The sequence below is a fragment of the Talpa occidentalis genome, unplaced genomic scaffold (assembly GCF_014898055.3).
Source record: "Talpa occidentalis isolate TD23 unplaced genomic scaffold, MPIMG_talOcc4v2.1 talOcc4.2, whole genome shotgun sequence".
Lineage (NCBI taxonomy): Eukaryota > Metazoa > Chordata > Mammalia > Eulipotyphla > Talpidae > Talpa > Talpa occidentalis.
The window spans coordinates 75,200,017-75,218,432 of NW_023602073.1; the positions used below are offsets into that span (position 1 = coordinate 75,200,017).

At 37.3% G+C, this 18,416-nt stretch overlaps 1 protein-coding gene across 1 annotated transcript in view; it reads right to left on the reverse strand.

The window, feature by feature from the left end:
* The window catches only part of COL21A1 (collagen type XXI alpha 1 chain), a 147,876-nt gene extending 135,140 nt beyond the window's left edge, over window positions 1-12,736 (reverse strand). Inside the window, exon 1 of the mRNA XM_054698891.1 lies at window positions 12,567-12,736. The gene's annotated coding sequence lies outside the window, so the exon portion shown is untranslated. The remainder of the gene's footprint in view (window positions 1-12,566) is intronic.
* Between the last annotated feature and the right edge of the window lie 5,680 nt (window positions 12,737-18,416).

Below are 18,416 nucleotides of genomic sequence, written 5' to 3' on the forward strand. Positions count from 1 at the left end.
GGCAATACTGACCCCATAAAACATGGCATCACAGTCCCAGACATCAAACTATGCCATCAAGTTATACTAACTGAAATAGTGTGGTGCTGGTACAAAACTAAACACACAGACAATGGAATAGAATTGAAAGATCAGCAATAAATCCACTTACATGGACACTTATTCTACCATAAAGTAGCCAAGAGTGTACACTGGAAGAAGGAAAGTCTTTTCAATAAAAGCTGCCCAGAAAACTGGAGAGTCACATGCAAAAGAATGAAACTGGGCCAATATCTCACACCATATTCAAAAATTAACTCAAAATATATTGAAGATCTGGATCTAAGATCTGAAAAACCTTAAAATACAGAGGGGGGAAAAAAAAAGCAAACTATTCCTCAACACTGGCTCCAGTGATGTCTGAGGACTTGAATAAAACAGCAAGGGAAACAAAAGTAAAAATAAACAAATGGGACTACATAAAATTAAAAAAGTGTCTGCAAAGAAGAGAAACTAACATAAAAACTAAAATGTAGCCTACCAAGTAGGAAAAAAATATTTGCACATCATACATCCAACGAGGGACTAATATCCAAGATCTACAAAGAACTTACACAAAAGAAAGATACGAAATTTTATATATACCTACTTTAAAATAATTTTTGGAATAAGACAAGAATAGAGGATACTTTAAAAAAAAAGAACTTATACAACTCAACAACAAGAATACAAACAGAATTTTAAAATGGGTGTAAGAACTGAATAGACATTTGCCAAAAAAGACATACAGATGACCAACAGGAACATGAAAAATATGTTCATCATCACTTACAATCAGGAAATGTAAATCAAAACTACAATAAAACCCCACCTCACTAATACGAATATGGCCTAAAAAGGCCAGTAACAACAAGTGTTGGAGAGGATGAGGAGAAAAAAGAACACTTGCAAAGTTAGTGGGAATGTAGACTAGTCCAGCATCTACGAAAATACTTGGAGGTTTCACAAAATATTAAAAACTGATTTACCTCACAACCCAGCAATTCCACATCTAGGTGTCTACCCTAACGCTGCAAAAACACTAATTTGAAGTGTACGTACTCTTTCACCTTTTGCAGCACTATTGCCAAACTATGAGGGAAAATCTAAATGGGCAATGATACGTGAATGATCAAGATGTGGGAATGCAGTGGAATACTATTCAACTATAAGAAAAGATGAAATCTTACCCTTTGTGATTACATGGATAGAATTGAAAGGGTTATGTTAAGCAAAGTCAAAAGGAGAAAGACAAACACCAAATGATTTTATTTATATGTGGAATATAGAGAAACAAAAACAAGATAAATCTTAGAAATCTGACCACAGAATTTAAGCTATGGGAGTGGGAGAAAGGGGAGCAAAAAGGGAAGTGGGTCAGAAATAGAAGTGGATCCAATGGATTATGGAGCAGGATAGCTGTTTTGGCAATAGTTGTGGTGTGATAACACAAATCTGAAGAGGTGTGAACCTATACCCACAAATCATATACAATGTTACTTAAATAAAATTTAGTACTATTTTTTTTCTTTCTTTTTTCTTAGTATTTTTTTTTTTATTATTTTTTTTTATAGAGGCATGTTTTTATTTATTTATTTATTTGTTTGTTTGTTTGTTTTGTTTATACATGCACTGGGTACAGTCAGAAGCGCAGGAGGGTGAGAGAATTCACCAGAGCCAGAGTTTCTGGGCCTCCCCGGTGGCGCAGCGGTTGAGCGCTGGGTTGCGAAGCTTCCCGCAGCCTCTGCAGCATAGGTTCAATCCCTGGCTGCTCCCCGGCCACCAGAGGAGCGTCCCACATGGCGCGCAGACCTCTCCTGCCGCCCGCTGCTCCCCTCAGCAGTGTACTTCGGTCCTTCTGCCTGCTCTGCTCCCCGCTCTGGCTCTGGTGAATTCTCTCACCCTCCTGCTCTTCTGACTGTACCCAGTGCTTGTATAAATAAATAAATAAATCTTTAAAAAAAAAAATCATAGTTTCTAAAACATGTGGTTGATATTGAGAACTTGTTATTCCACACCTCACTACCATTTGTTAGCACTTACAAAATTTAAAAAGGGAATGAGTTGTTGACACTGCACAATGATTGTTAAATGCCAAAAATAAGTCCTATTAAATGACCTGCACTTCTTTGATAGAAATACTAGGCTAACAGCAAAATGCCATGTTAATATTTCAAAAATGAAAATATATCAATGTAAGTTAAGAGTAAAACTAACTAACTTGCTCCCCAATGGAAAGTAACACCTGACACCAACCTAGCAGTATGATTTTTGTGATATATTTTAGAATCCTGTCATTTGTCCTATCCAGTATTATTTGCCATATCAGTGAGGGCAATATAACTTGCAAATCAAATTTCCAGACAAAAACAAACAAACAAAAAATAAACTAAGACATATTTCTAACTGAGTGAATGAAAAACTTGAATTTTAAAAGATCTTACCTGGATAAATAATGGGCCAAGTACAAGAAGATAAAATAAAACAGAAACATACTAAATAAAGTACTGGGTCCCAAAATCTGTAAATGTAGAATGTTCAATAGTCAGCTGGCTTAACAGCAAGAGATTTGAGTCAAATAAACTAAAGTCATTGGTATTAACTGGCTGCCAACAATCAGTTTGCTCTGAGAAAAAAATCGGGCTACACCCTTTCCATTCAGCAACCAATGTTCAGAGAGAATCAAAACTTTTTCTGAACAGGGAAGCCCAGAGAGGTAAATCAAAAACATCACAAAAAAAAAAAATTGTTTACTATTTAAATAAAATGTTCCACTTGTTCAAATCCTGGCAATACTGCCATGTGGAAAAGAATTTAAGTTTGTCCATGTCACTCTCAAAGTATAAAATAGAACCAATGCCAAGAAACTCCAGTAAGGAAGTCTTTGGTTTGATTTAAAGAAAAAAATTTGAATGAGATATCCTTAAAATTGAAAGTTTCCCATCATTGGAGTGTCTGACATTGGATAGCAGGCTCATTAAATATGATATAAGGAGAGATAAAGCTATCAAGTATTGTCAGGCGAAACAATATTTATGCTCTAAATTTGGCAAATAACCATAAGATACTTTTCAGCACTGTGATTTATATTGATTAGAATGTGTCTCTAAACCACACCATTTTCCCAAACTGAGGCAAATCATCATAAAAATAGATCATATCTTCCACAGAACCAACTTCCAGTATTAGACCATTTGGAACTCAATTACAGTCTTATTTTGGTTCTTTAAAATTGCATTTGAAATAGTCTATCTCCCAATTTTATCAGAAACAACCTGGGGTAATAACCAACCTCAATTTACTAGGTACCTGGTAGCCACTAAATTAAACTTGCTGACTTATCACTTCCCTTGTGGTTTTTTGTTTGTTTTTTGTTCACATATTAGATATTCAAATATCTTTATAATTACCAAGATCTCCTTTGAAAATGATAAAATGAACAGTAATGACTTCCTCAGGGGATTCTGTGTCCCTCTCCCCTTCCTAGATATAGCAAATTTTCTGTATTTTCCTACTTAAAACTTCCAAACTCCCTAATGAGAATAATGGTTACAAAAACTGAAACCCATTCTAGCAACTCTTGTAAATATGCCATCTTCCTTTTTGCTTATTGGTTCAATTTGGAAAAAATGCAGCTCTATATACATTTGGATTCCATGCCTTAAGAAAAACAGATTGGCCTTGCCTAAGGACTGGTAATACTAAAACAATGAGAAAAAGAAGAAACTTCTTAACTTTATGATAAATGTCCATCTTTGGAGATAAAATGCAAGACCGATGAAGTGGAAGGCATACACACATTTCTCTTTAAATTTAAAACATTAGTAATCAAGTCAAGGTTGAAAATGTGAAATTACAATAATTTTTAGGCTGTTTAAGCCCAAAACTCAAAAACATGGTAGGTTAATAGAAGAGAGATTGGAATTCAACTTGGCAGCCATATCCAAGATGATGTAGAAACATTTAAAATGCACAAACTCTTGAATTACTCAAGCTTAGTATTTAATAATGTAATAGATCTGGCCAAAAATGCTCAATGTGAAAGTATACTATCCAGTTAAAAATTAAAACTATTTAAAGTCACAGTTAAGGAAATACAGATGCACAAAACTGTAACTATCCTGTATTGGTCACTGGCCAGACAGTCATTTAATTAATTTAGAATGAAACAGAAATCAAAATTATTCACACTTTTTCCCAGTGTTGATATGTGTAGTCTATAAATAATTGGTTCTGATTTTCCCAGTGCTTCCATGGCTTCTTCCTGTCAAGCTTCAGTTAATTCAATTCAACTTACCATGGTTTTTCTATTTGATTTAGTTTTTGGCTTAGGAAACTACATGCTTAGTCAAAATACTTTGTAGAAACGTATTGATGTACCTTACTTAGAACTCACCATGGTTTTGGAGGAAAATATAGATTCCTCTCCTAATAATAAATTTTCAGACTAGAAAATTAGGGCAAGAGGGAGGAATTAACACAACCAAAACCTCCCCCCAAAGCTCTCAACTATAAGTAGGACTAAAGTTGGCATCTAACCCTAACATCTAACCCTGATAGCCAGAGTCACCATGGGGAAATTTGCTGAGAGATTTTGAGTCCTTGAGGACATGGACAATATGTTATTTATCGCTGTATTCCTTGGATCTAACTTACCCTACAGATTTCTCAATGGATAAGCTATACAAATCCTAGACAGATACCCCAAAGTCAAGACTGCAGCAGCTTGAAGGCAGATCTGGCTGAGGCAAATGGATACTGAAACCCAGGACTGCCTTCTGCCTAGAGAAAAGCCATCTTCTAATTTTCACAAAGGTATGAGATGAGCTATCAATGACACTGATCACAGAGAGCTCTCTACAGTTGCTAAATCCAGGAGCTCATGACAAGCTGCGTGGAGTTGCAAGTTAGACCTGAGGATACCCTCAATCCCACCCGTCACCACAGTGACCTTCTGGGACCACGGCTTATGACAAAGGATGACAGCCTGGTTGGACTCCAGAATCAACACTTAAAGTCACAATAAGTTGCTCTCAAAAGCCTCTATTATTGCTGCTCAGTGCATTGCCAATTTCAGGGGACACACCTGTCCCAGGTCTTCTCTTCCTCGTTCCCAGAACAACGCAAATATTGCCTAAAATCTGGATTTGCATCTTCTCCATTACCCAGGTTATATGAAGATATACTCCCCTAAAGACGTAACATGCTTTCCAAAAGATAGGTCTCCAAGTCACATATGTGAAAAAAGCTTAGAAGTGGTGAAAATATTGTATTTATAATACAAGCTAATTTAAATATTTTTTATATGTCAGGCACTATACTAAATTGTTGATGTGAATTTTTTGCATGCAACCTATCTGAGCACACTATGAAGTTGGTCCCATAACCCTCACTTGACAGACAGGAAAATAAAGCTTTAAAGGGTTAAACACCTTGTGAAAGATCACTAGGTGCCAAGTGTTAGGGCCACAACAGCACAACACCCAAGATCTTAGCAATTATCATTTATGTATCAGAATACATAATATTCTTTGTCATACGCAAGGAGAAATAAATAAGTTTCTGCTTTAAAAAAAATTGTCCATCATTTTAGCCAGATTTAACTATATGTAATTAGTGTGGCTAGTATTTAAAAGTATGTCCAACACAGTACTACTTTATGAAGTCCAAGAACATAAATTAATACCACAGCAACATCATTATCTCTCATTTGCATAAGAATTCAAAATTACAATTTCAAAATTTCCATATGCAAAGTATGCACTGATACTTCATAATAACTATATTTTAAAAATAGGAAAAACAAAGAAAAGCAGCAGAGAAAATATCTATCACCCTACCACTCAAATAAAACTGTTAACATTTTGTGAAACATGCAATTTAGAGTTCAAAAATATGATTACTCATATAAACATGGTTTCCCTCACAAAACCCGTAATTCAGAATGAGAGGTAAAAAAACTCAAGTGTTAGAAGACCAATTAACTTTTTTCAATATAATTCCCAAGTGAAGGTCAAAGAAAAAACTGTGTAGACATCATGAAAGAAATTTATAATATTCTTGAAATAAAAGACATTGTGTCATTGTCTTTTGTTCACAATACTATCCATCTTCATTGAACACTCAAGAAATATATTAACAGAATTTTTAGAATTCTACATTTCTCAGTGGACTAACATCCTAAAGAATGCTACTGAATACTGAATTAAACTTCATATGCAGATGTCCCAAGTCAATTTTTTTTAATTGTGGTAAAATAGGTTTACAACACTATATAAGAGTTAGAGGTATAGGATCATCCCCTTCAGGTGTTGTAACCACACCACACCTTCTACCAAGACACCCATAGTTCTCTACCATTGTCCATTGTCCCCCTTCTCTTTTTTCTCTCCCCCACCCCCAGGATCCTCTATTCTACAGTCAGATTTCTAGGGTCTGTCATTGGTTTGGTTTCCTCTGACCCTTTGTTTCTCTAGAACCGACACTATCTTAATCTATATTTGTCTTTCTCCTTCTGATTTATTTCACTTAGCATAATCCCCTCCAGTTCCATTCACGTGATCACAAATGGGAAGAGTTTGTCTTTGTCAAGCTACAATTCTTTATGTTATCCATGATAATCTTAAATGATGCTTTCAAACACAAAAGAAAAATATGCCAAAGACAAAATGAAACACGTCTCAAAGCTACCAAGTTTTCTGTAAGTGAATTTCAGGTTCCAATAAGAAATCGAGTTTCCCATCTCTCGTTCCTGAGCCTTCCTGGCAATAATAAGAGTATCTATTTATTATTTGACATATAAATATTATATTTATATATATTATAATTATTCAAATGTACAGAAATGACATATAACTTATATTGCAGGAACCTTCTTCCTTTTCATACTACATACTCATATGCTTGCTTTAATTAAACACACAGGATTTTGAATCAGCTTCTATGTGCCTCCACTTTCCAAGACCTCTGAATCCCACTCTCTTCTTTTTATCTCTGCTCCCTCCTCATTCCCTCAGGATCTAAGCAAGAACTCTATGATTTCGTTTTAAGCACTAGTTCCAAGATGCTGGCTAACAAGTGATTTGAACAGGTAGAGAAAAGTAAAGGAAAAGTCAGATGATGATTAAAGGCACACTGCCAAAGAAAAACGGTGAGTTTCTACAAGGAAGTGGTGGAGATGCCTGCATTCTTACAACAGTGGATATTTACCCTCTCGCTGAGATAAACTCTCCACTTCTTGCCAAGACACAACCTCAAACATATTCGACCTCTCTAAAGACTGGTACTTAGTATCAGTATTATGTCAAATGATAATCAAAAATGGTTTAAGAAGAAATTTATCAACACATCAAGCTATATTTGTTTTTTACTAAATTTAAACCAAAACGATTCTTGCTTTATACAATTTTTCACTTAAAGATATTTATAAAATGTTATTTTTATATAATAAATTGGAGAGTCTTCCACTAAAAAAAAAAAAAAAAAAAAGAAAACTACCAACTGACTATGAATAGACTTACTAATCTGAATTTAGACTCTTTTCTCAATCCCAAGAGATAGCCAAGCACTTGGTAGGCACTTAATCGCTTTTTGGTAGATCCCTGAACACTTACAAAGATTGTTTCTCCCTCTCTTATCTTTAACATTCCATCTGTCTCAGGGCTCTACTGAAAAATACATACATAGACATATCCTATGAAGTCAAATTAAACTCTTCCTAATAAATTAGTAGGAACATACACAACAAAGTTTATAATTTTTTAAAGTATATACCCAATCAGTTGTTTCAATCATTAAATCGCCTATGAACTGAAAAGTTACTATAAAAGTTTCTGAGTATTGTTTTCATTTATGCCTGATGTATAACAATAAAATTAAAAGACTAAATTTCCAAAGAAGAAATTGCCTATAAGGCTCAAACATCACTAGAACTTCTTTTTTTACTTTGAATTTAAAAAGGAAATTTTCTTGGTCCATAATCTTTTCTTCTTGACACTAATAACTGTAAAAACAAACAGTTAATGGGTAACATAACAGTGCAATCACTGCTAAATTAACCTAAATCAAAACAAGACAAGCCAAAACAAAAACTAAACACTGAATCAAAACTGGCAGGATTCCCAGAAGGTCACCAAACTTGGACTTAAGAAAATTGTCAACATTTCCTGAAATTTTCAGATATCTCTGAGTTCTTCATTAGTAAAAATCAAAATGCCAGAGAAACTATAAAGAGAAAAAACTAAATTGAATCCTTAGGAGAAACAATCCTAATGGAAAAGATCATCCTTTTCACAATTGAAAGTTATAGATCTTCTTGGCATCATGACCATGTTTTCAGCGGTTTTTCAAGAAGGAAATCTTTTCACTAACAATACCCAAAAATCAAACTGCGTTAAGTATAACAGACAGATCTACAGAATTCCAATAGCACTCTATAACTTGAGTTATGTGTCTCTCTCTCATTATCTGATTTTTCAGAAGGCAAGGTAGTTACGATTAGAACCTAAGAAACCTGAGTTGTTATCCAGCATTAACAGTACCTAACTATTCATAAACCCATAGCCAAGAATGAGTTTTCCAAGTCTCTGTTTCCTCACTGCAGCTCTAGTGTACACATGTTATAGGGTCTCTTTCTATAAAGGACATGATTCCTTTACTTCTTTGCACAGCAAATTAAACAAATTAATTTTTTAAATCATTATTCTACAAAAACCTTTCTCAGGTAGTTCTGAAGTGCAGTCACCTGGGAACCAGTGGGTTATAGCAGTGACTCTCTAAGTGTGATCTCTGGCTCTTAAGAGCAACTGCATCTAAAGACTTTAAGAAATGTTTAAAATACTGCATTATTTTCTGAAAAACTTGAAGTACTTTTCTGAAACAACTGCTTCTACTATCAAATTCCAGACACCCCATCAAATTCATATGACCTAAATTACCACTTTCTCTTTAGAATCCGATTTTCAAAGATGAAAACAGAAAAAAAAAAGACCTTTAGCTTAATCATTCATTAGTGATCAAGGTAACACAATGCCAAATTCTTAAGTATCTACTGTGAGTGAGCACTATGAAAAGACTTTGTATATGTTAAGTCCTTTAGTCCTCACAACAAACCTGATTAGTTTCTCGTACCCATTCTATAATGAGGAAACAGAAGCAAAAGGGAGTTTAAACAACTAGTTAATAAAGAGTGTCAGGATTCAGGGTTTTCAGATGGAGAAAACTGGGGAAGTAGGCCTCCATAACTGTCTTTGAGTAAGACTAAAAGAACACCTGCCAGAAATAGGTATTTCAACTACATTTCTTTTAAGAATGATAATGAATCAGACTGTTCACCAAAACCTTTCTAAGAGTCAGGTTATGCAAATCAAGGATAATGAAGCTAACTTCTTCATGATTATCTCTGCTCCAAGTCATATGCCTCTAAGTGGAAAATTAAGAAGTCCCGGGGCATTACAATATTGATCGTTCCTAATTGGCCACTCACTGCAAGCAGTGCTACTACAGCCTGTCACTGTGAATTGTGACATCACAGACTCTGCTCTTCAGTTAAATTACCCAGAACACATAATTGGATTACTGAGTTTGAATGTGCTTCCACATGCCTTTGTTTTTCCCATCAAGAGATGTGTCCCTGATCTTCCCTTTCAGTCACACAGCTATTCCTCATCTCAGTGAGCCAAACAGAAAACCACACTTATATTAAATTGTGATTATACTCAGTCTAATAATATCACATTCTGATTATACTCAACTTAATAGCATTAAACTGTAATTTCAAAAGTATGCAAATGAAGACCTGATTTCCTAAACTTAACATTTAGTTTTCCAGATGTCACATAAGATTGGTCATAGGGTATAAACTCTTGCATTTAAACATGCAATGAGAATCATAAAAAAGCACTCCAAGTTAGACATCTCACATAATATTATTTAAAACTGAAATTAAAGGAGAATCAAAAATAATTTCAAAGTACTAAATCATCTGGCATCCTTTTTGGAATTAATTCCACAAATACTTTTTCACTTAGAACTATTTGGTCCTAAGAGGATCATCCAGATCAGCTTCAATCAAATAATGTGAAAGAAATTGCTTCTTTGTGTATGTGGTTTGAAATTATTGCAGTTAAAGAGGAAAAGGACTCTTAAATTACCTCACTACCCTTTTTTGCCAATTGAAGCCCGTCTTATTCTGTGTACTCAGTCTGCTTTCACATCTATAATCTTGGACAAACCTTCATATAACTGGATAACATTTCATTTTATTCCTTGTCTCCAGAACCTAAGAAATACCAGCTAACTTCTTTGAAATGGGTTCTCTTGGAGGCCACAGTATGCCACTTTTAAGTGCTTTTTTACCACTTGAATGTTCTTTTACAAGGATGACATTCTAGAGAGCAGTATTTTAAGACTATTAAAATGTGAATGTTAATAGATTATAAAGCCTACCAGATGATGAAATCCTTTCACATAGACAAAAACCTAGGCTGTCTATTTGGAGCTAATTTATTTTAATTTTTTTCTAGACGATTCCATATACAATATGCAATAAAATTATGAAGATAATTTGAAGATGTCTATATATTCACATTCTGATAAAAAAGGAAAAACTAAATTCTAAAGGTGTATCTGGCATATAGATATAAAATCTTAGCATGTCATCGACATAGTTTATATTTTGAAGTGTTTGGGAATTAGTTTTGTTTTAGTTTGTGTATGTATGTACACACGTGTCCATATTTTGTGCTAACAAATACTTATGCTAGGCACTTAGTAGCTTTATTTCACTTAATTCTGGAAACAGTGTGAGGATGTAAATGATGTAAATACTGTATTACTACATTCTCCATTTTACAGATCAAAGTAAGGCTCAAAGAAGTCACACAACTCTCTAGAAGCTCAGAGAAGCAGAAGAGCAGGCTCTGAACTCAAGTTTGCCTCAGACCAAGGCTCCTTCTTAACTATTCCTATTCCCCCAGTTCTCTTAACGCAGCTTAATATCTGTCCCTTAAGAAGTCTGTATCCCTCAACCATGAACTGGCATACAAAAAAAAAAAAAAAAACAGCTTGAAAAACAAACAACTCCCTGTACAGAAAGTCTTGGTACAGTGAACACTGTATACACCACAAGACACATGTGCTGGATTGAGTCATGCCTAGCCTAACTTTTTTACCCAAAGTCAGATTTTCTAATCCATTTAAGCCCATTTGTAAAGTAATTCTATTTCTGTACTAATGACTTAGAAACAGCTGGAATACTTTTAGCCAAAGTTTTGAAATCTCAGATCTCTGTTAAAGAAAAAAGGAAACCATCTCAGATCATCCAGAGATCAGCAATACTGAATTCTATTTCACCCTGGAGAATTGGTATGAATCCCTTAAAATCTCCTATTGCTCAAAATAATAAAAATATTGCATGAGTTCTATAATTTGCACTGATAACAAGAACAATCTGGGATCATCTCACTGGTGGGACAAAAATCTGTGTTATTATAGCCAAAGACTCACATGTACATTTCTTCTTTGACTTAATTTCAACTCTAAAAACAAAAAATCCTAATCTTTTCTAAAACAAGTACTCAAGTTCTACTATATAAAAATTTGTCAATATGATGGCTGAGTCCACAGTATGTTTCTGAATATAGTAAAACCTTACTGATGAATACCTAAAATTTCCTGGGAAATAGTCGGTTTCCTTCTCCCTCTGTGGAGGAGAATTTGTAGGTGTTTGCTCTTCTCACCTTAACTGAGCTGCAGTCCAATAGTTCTCCAATTTGAGCAAGTGGTAGCATCACCTGGAGGGCTCGTTAAAACACAGATGGCTGGGAGCAGCTCCCAGAGTTTCAGATTCTGGGGTAGTAGGTCTATGGTGAAAACCCCAGCCCTAGATTTTGCATTTCCAAAAGTTCCCAAGGGAATGCTGCTGGCCAGAGACCACAGTTTGGAAACACTGCTCCAACTAGCTGGTTGTCAAACTACTGCATTTGGAAATCACCTGAGAACAGGTTTATTGTTGTATTTTTTTTTTTTTAATGTAGACACCCAAGTTCCCACTCCAGAGATTCTGATTTAATTAGTCTGGGGTGCTGTTCAAACAATTAATTTTTTAAAGCTCTCAAGTGTGTTAGCTGTGCAGCTACTTAAGGAAGTTCTGGTCTTCTCACAGCACACGGTGGGGTGCTCCCGGGGTCACACTACCCAGCGAGGCTCATGTGGATGCCACAGACCCTTTCAAGAAGATAAAGGCAGAAGAGGATGAGTTTAGGGGAGTAGATCACTATCATTATTCATTCTCAGAAGACAAACTCTCAGAAGCAGAAATCAGTGCCCAGAGACCCCTAACAACCGCGTTTGCAAGAAAAACCCTGACAATTCAGCTTCGAGTCTGGGAGTGGAGCTTACCTACCTCAGCATCACCAGCTGCGTCTCCGCAGGGAGAAACTGCACCCTCAGGTCGCCCAAAATGCCAAATTATAGCCCTCAACGAGCCAGCCTCAAAGTCCCCCGTTTGTCATTCTGGCGAGCAGAGGGGGGAAGCGGTGTCACCTTACCTGGCGCAGCGTCCAGAGTTTGGGATGCAGTTACAGTCCGCTGAGAGTTTCGCCAGGAATATGGGGATGTGGCAGCAAGTGACAAGCCTCAACCTGGACAAAACCTGGCTGGAGCGGCTTGCTGCCTGCCACTGAGTCCGGTCTCCCCGCAGCAGTGCAGAGCGCTGAGGCGCCACGAGCTCCCAGCCCTGGGGGCGGAGCCCAAGAGATAAGGTCCGCGCTCCACACCCGCCCCCTTTCGTGAGCGAGGACCGGAGGGTGGGTTTTGGATCTGGATCTCTAAAAGCGAGCTGCTAGTGGAAACCCGCTAGAAACATGCTCAGTTCAAATCCTGCTAGGAAGAAAATGCACAACTGGGGAGGTGGAATGGGGGGCGGGGGGGGGGGGACTTAATCCAGCCAGCAAGAAAATAAGGCAGAAAGGGCACAAAACTAAGGGAGGCAAGGACTTGGGTTGCATCGCCTGCAATGATCAAGAGGCCTTTCTCCCTTGCCCTCTGAGAATGACCTTCTAGCCCTCTCTGGGAGCCAGGGTCAGTCACCCTGGTCAGTCCAACAGCTGACTGATGGATTAGCCTTTGATATAAGGAAACAGCTGATGGAAAACTGGAGGGGCATTCATCTTCAGATAGGTAAGCAGTTACCTTTAAAGACTTAAGAATTACAGGGAAGTTCTGGAATAAAGCCACTGTTTAATGAAAATAAAGGTATTCTGTGTACTCCTTTTAATTCATTCACCACAAAGCAATCAGAAAGTTCTTTAACATTCATGTACTCAGAAGCAGAGTGTGCTCTGCCACGGACCCACTCCTGTCTCATATCTCTTTTCACTCCTCACTCTGATTCCCCACCTCCTACACCACATATGATCTGCTTGTCCTTCCATTTACAAACCAGTGTTTTCTCTTCTACCTGTAATTTCATCTGCCTCCAAATCTCTGTCACAGACCTTATCATTGTTGCCTGCTTTTCCTCACTGAGGTCCCACATGCCACTTCCAGATAATCCTTCCTGCACAACCCATTCAAATGGAACCCCCCCATAACCATCCCATCCCCTGGCCCCATTTAATTGTCAACATATTGTTTGAGGGCAAAATGAGAAGTAACCCAGGACCCGTAAATCTTCATGCTCTAAAGCGCTTCTGCCATCCACCACATAAAGACAAAGTGTGAAACTTTTAATAGGATAATGTGCATAGAGAAACAAAAGAAAAAAGGGTAATTGTTTCCCAATGAAACACCCAATGTTACTATCCCCCTCATGGGTTGATCCACAGCAAGGCTGCTGAGGTCTGAAAAGTTGCCACACATCTAAGGAACCTTCTGCCAAGGAACCATAGGAAAGGGACAGAAAGGACCAGGCAAGTCTGGGATGAAAGGAACAAAATCAGAGTACACATCAAAGTAATGTCTGTCATTTGCCGAACCTCCCAGTGTCTCTCACCCAAATGACTTCCATGTGGCTCTACATGTCTCAACTCCACGTGTCTCCTTCCATGTCCCCCAAGTCCCTGGTATAATCCAAAGCTGAGAAGAAAGTGCACCCTCCTTCATAGGTTTATTGTATATGTCTCCTCCTCCAAGTCTTTTTCTCACCACTCAGTTCCACTCTTCATTATGTGAGGCAGGGAACACAGAACCTCCCCATTTTTACAGAAATTACACTGTTGTAAGATCACTTATCACTTTCTGAAATTTTATTATTTATTATTCATTGTTCATGTGTCTTATATCTACCTGAAGGTAAGCTTTAGGAAGACAGACATTTGGTATCATTCTCCGCTTTATCATCTACATTTATAACAAGGCCTGGAACATAGTAGGTGCTCAGTAAACATCAACTGACTATGTGAATTGATTTCTCCTCATGGGAGAACCTTTACAAAAAAAGATTTCCTTCAATAGTTGAATCCTACTAAATTCCTGTCAGATATAGATATCTTCTTGGGATGGTCATCATTTCTTCATTCATTCATCCATTCATAAATTCAATTGTAGTCTATTATTATGCATACATAATACTTTTATCAATCAAGAGAATACACCCTAGCCTGGCAGCAAATAAGCTCTTCTACTTTGCAGAGAAATTGAAGACTCCCACAAGCAAATCTACACACAACTGTTACTGTTTCCCAGCCATTAAAATAGAAAAGGGATCTTTCCTTTTTTGCCCAGTCTAACACCTCTTTCTGTTGCCTCAGGGAACAGACTTTTTGATGGTTCCATTTCTTCTTTTATCTTTAACATTTTGCTTTTAAATAGCCTATTTAAATGTGCTATATACTCACCTATCCCAGCTCAACTGGTATCCTTATGAAATGGCTCCAATCCAAGTCTGCTAAAGAATCTTCTGCAATGGACCAGGGGTGCTTTACCAGATTCTGATTCAGGATGCTGGTGACAGGCCTGGGATCCAAAGTTTGCCGAAGCCCTGCCACTTCCCAGGATATCATACTACATACTCATTGCTAAGAACAATTGCAAAGGCTACATGTCAGTTCTTTTACTTCTTAATTCTGCCATTTGTTTTTTATTTTTTTTTTTTACCTAGTTGGCTCCCACTCTATCATTCTTTAAATATTTTCATTCTTTGCTCTTTTGATTTTTCACCCATCTGTCTCTGCTCATCTCTATGACGTAGTGAAACAGGTCAGGTCTCTCTTCCTGCGTCATCAGATAGGCATTCCCATCTGTTGTATTTAACAAGTTTGTCTTCTTGCATTCTAAGGAAAGGAAGGACATCTCTAGGAGGATAATAAGTTAAACATCTAAGGAAGTTAAACACCAGGTATTACAAAGCAAGCTGGCGCCCACCCAAAATCTCCATATGCCTGCATCAAATGGACATGCAGACCCTTCCCATCTCCCTTTTGTTTGATTCCTTTGAATAAATACCCCTGCACTCTGACAAAGAGAACAGTGGTCTTTTAGACAGGAGTCTGCTGCCCTCCTCAGTTTGTCGACAAATTAAACTACTTTCCTTCTCCTCAAACTGTTTCCTTTTATTGGCTGAGGGAAACTGAGGCCGGCGTTGGGTGTCATTTAGGTGCCTCTCCCTAAATCTCCTCTTTCCCCTGTGAATTCCTAAGTCATGATAGCTTCATTGGTAGACGGGCTTCCTAATTGTGGATCCCTATTTGATACTCAGGAGTCTATTGATCCCTATAATTTCTATTGAGTATTTTGTGTTAAATATATGTTTATTTTTCCAGGGAGAAGTTCCACAATTTCTTATATTCTCAAAATATGAAATTTTGGCCCCTTAAAAACAGAAGAGTCCTTCATCTACTCCCGCATCTATATATCCAACCAAAGTCCCTTTCTCTAACTTTCAGCCTGTATCTCAATTGTCCACAAAACATCTTCACTTGTATGAATGAAAGGCACCTTGAGCAAGATATGGTCAAACCTGAGTTAATTATCTTTCTGTCCCTCTCCAAAAAATAAAAGCAGCAGACAACATCAAAAAGCCTATCCCTCAGCTCTGCTCTATCTTTTCCAAAGGAACTACTATTCAACTTCTTCTTAAGACAAGATGTTGACAGTCTTCACTCTATAGTAATCTTATAGAATTGAAAAAATAACCATGACGATGGTGAAAAAGTCGAGTTGGTGCCTGAATTTGTACAGCTTTCTTTATTCCAAAATACCTATAAAAAGAACACTTCAACTCTCAATTCAGGGGCTCCTGGCTTCTATATTAACTGTCTGTAAAGTTCCTTAATCCACAAAAGCAATTCAGACAGAATGTAGAACCACAGGAGAAAATCACTTCTATTGCCTCCATTAGGAAATTAAAGGCCCACAAATCTCAAAAAAAAAAAAAAAAAAGGTAATCCTAAACTTCATCCAATTAAAACACCAACATTGTTTTGTATTGCTTTAAAAAGAAGCTCTATACTTGTTAACATCTCTCAAAGTTTCTTAGCTCGCCATCCTCAAAACTTCTATTCCTTCCCCAGGTCTTCTCACCCCTGTGCTCTATTCACAAGCCACACTGAACTTCTGCCTCAAACCCTCCAAGCCCAGACTTCTAACCTACAGAAACTGATTCAACTCTGTCATGGCAGGATGGGTCACTGAGCAGGATTTCTAGGATCCAAGAGACCGGGTGGGTAAAGGAGAGTCCTGGAGCCCTCGGTGGCTTTCTCAGGCTCTTATTGAGCTTTTACATGTCGTGCAGCAACCAGGTACACAGCAGGCAGGGGTGCAGGGGGGCCAGGAGGCAGCCAGGCCTCCAAGCCCCAGGCAAGTCTTTACTCTGGGCTTCTCTGGGCTTCTTTCTCCCGTTCTCTCTCTCCCGCCTCTTCTGCTTCCACTTCTCTTGGCGAATATCTCAATACTGAGCCAAGGTCCACAGAAATAAATAACACAACTTACAACAATGTAACAAATGCAGGTGCCCAATCAGGAAGGGCAATCCTAATGGTGGGAGGGCAGAAAAGCCTGAAAACCATTTATCCTACAAACTCATTTGTGTTATGAGCTGCTAAGTGTACAATGATCTGTTACACAACCCAAAAACACTAACACAGGCCATAAACCCAATTACTCTAGCAGGGCTGAATTTCCTGAACTATTCATTTAAATATAAATTTTAAATAGATGATTCATATTATTTCATAATTATACTCCTCAATAAATAACTATTATTTTATTTACTAACGGTATTTAATTTTATTAAATATTTAAGATTCACATATTGTAGGGTAAATGGCTTTCAGGCTTTTCTGCCCTCCCACCATTAGGATTGCCCTGCCTGATGGGGCATCTGCAGTTGTTACATTGCTGTAAGCTGTGTTATTTACTTCTGTGGGCCATGGGAGGAGTATTGAGATAGTCACAGAGAGAAACAGAAGCAGGAGAGAGGCAGAAGAGAGAAGGGGCAAAAGAAGCCAGAGTGAAGAACCCCAGAGTGAAGACTTGCCAGGGCTTGAAGGCCTGTCTGCCTCCTGGCCCCGCTGCACCCCTGCCTGCCATGTACCTGGTTGCTGCACTACATGTAACAGCTCAGTATAAGCCTGAGAAAGCCGAGGGCTCCAGGACTCCTTTACCCGTCCGGTCTGCTTGAATCATAAAGAAACCTGCTGTGTGCCTATCCTGCCCCAACACACACACACACACAAATATATTTATATATATATATTTATATTATATATATAAATTTATATTATATATTTACATTTAAAATTCAGAAAAGAGGATGTGCTTGTTGAGTAAAATTTCCCATTTTTGTTATAGAGCATTATTGTACTCAAATGTATAATATTGCCTCTTCATCCTCAATAACAGAAATGCGAGTCATGTAATTAGAACAGAGGAGGCCAAAAATGTCCTTCATCCCTTTATAGTCCTCTTTAACGCCTCTGAGCATCATCAAAACTCAGGGCATCTATATAAAAGGAGTTTTAAAATGCCTGTAATTGACACATTACTAGGAACTCCTAGGGGCTCACTTCTGTTCAAGGTAATAATTCATTCTCTTCTCTAGAAGAATAAGACTGTATTATTGCTATATGATTGCATTTTAAATTCTCAACAACAAAAGCATATTTAGCCAATATACCACTGTGAACCTGAGCCATATATGGCTATAAATAAAATACAGAACCAAGAGCAGGTGCCATATATGTATTACCATCACATTCCCATGGGAATAATAAATAGTTACTGAATTAACCCAATGAGACAAAACTCAGGGGAACTAACATCAACATGTAAGCAGTTAGTATTTTGATATTATTTTTAATATTTTTTAAAGATTTATTTATTTATGCATACAAGAACTGGGGTATAGGCCAGAGGTGCGGGAAGTAAGAGGATTTACCAGACACAGAGTAGGGAGCAGA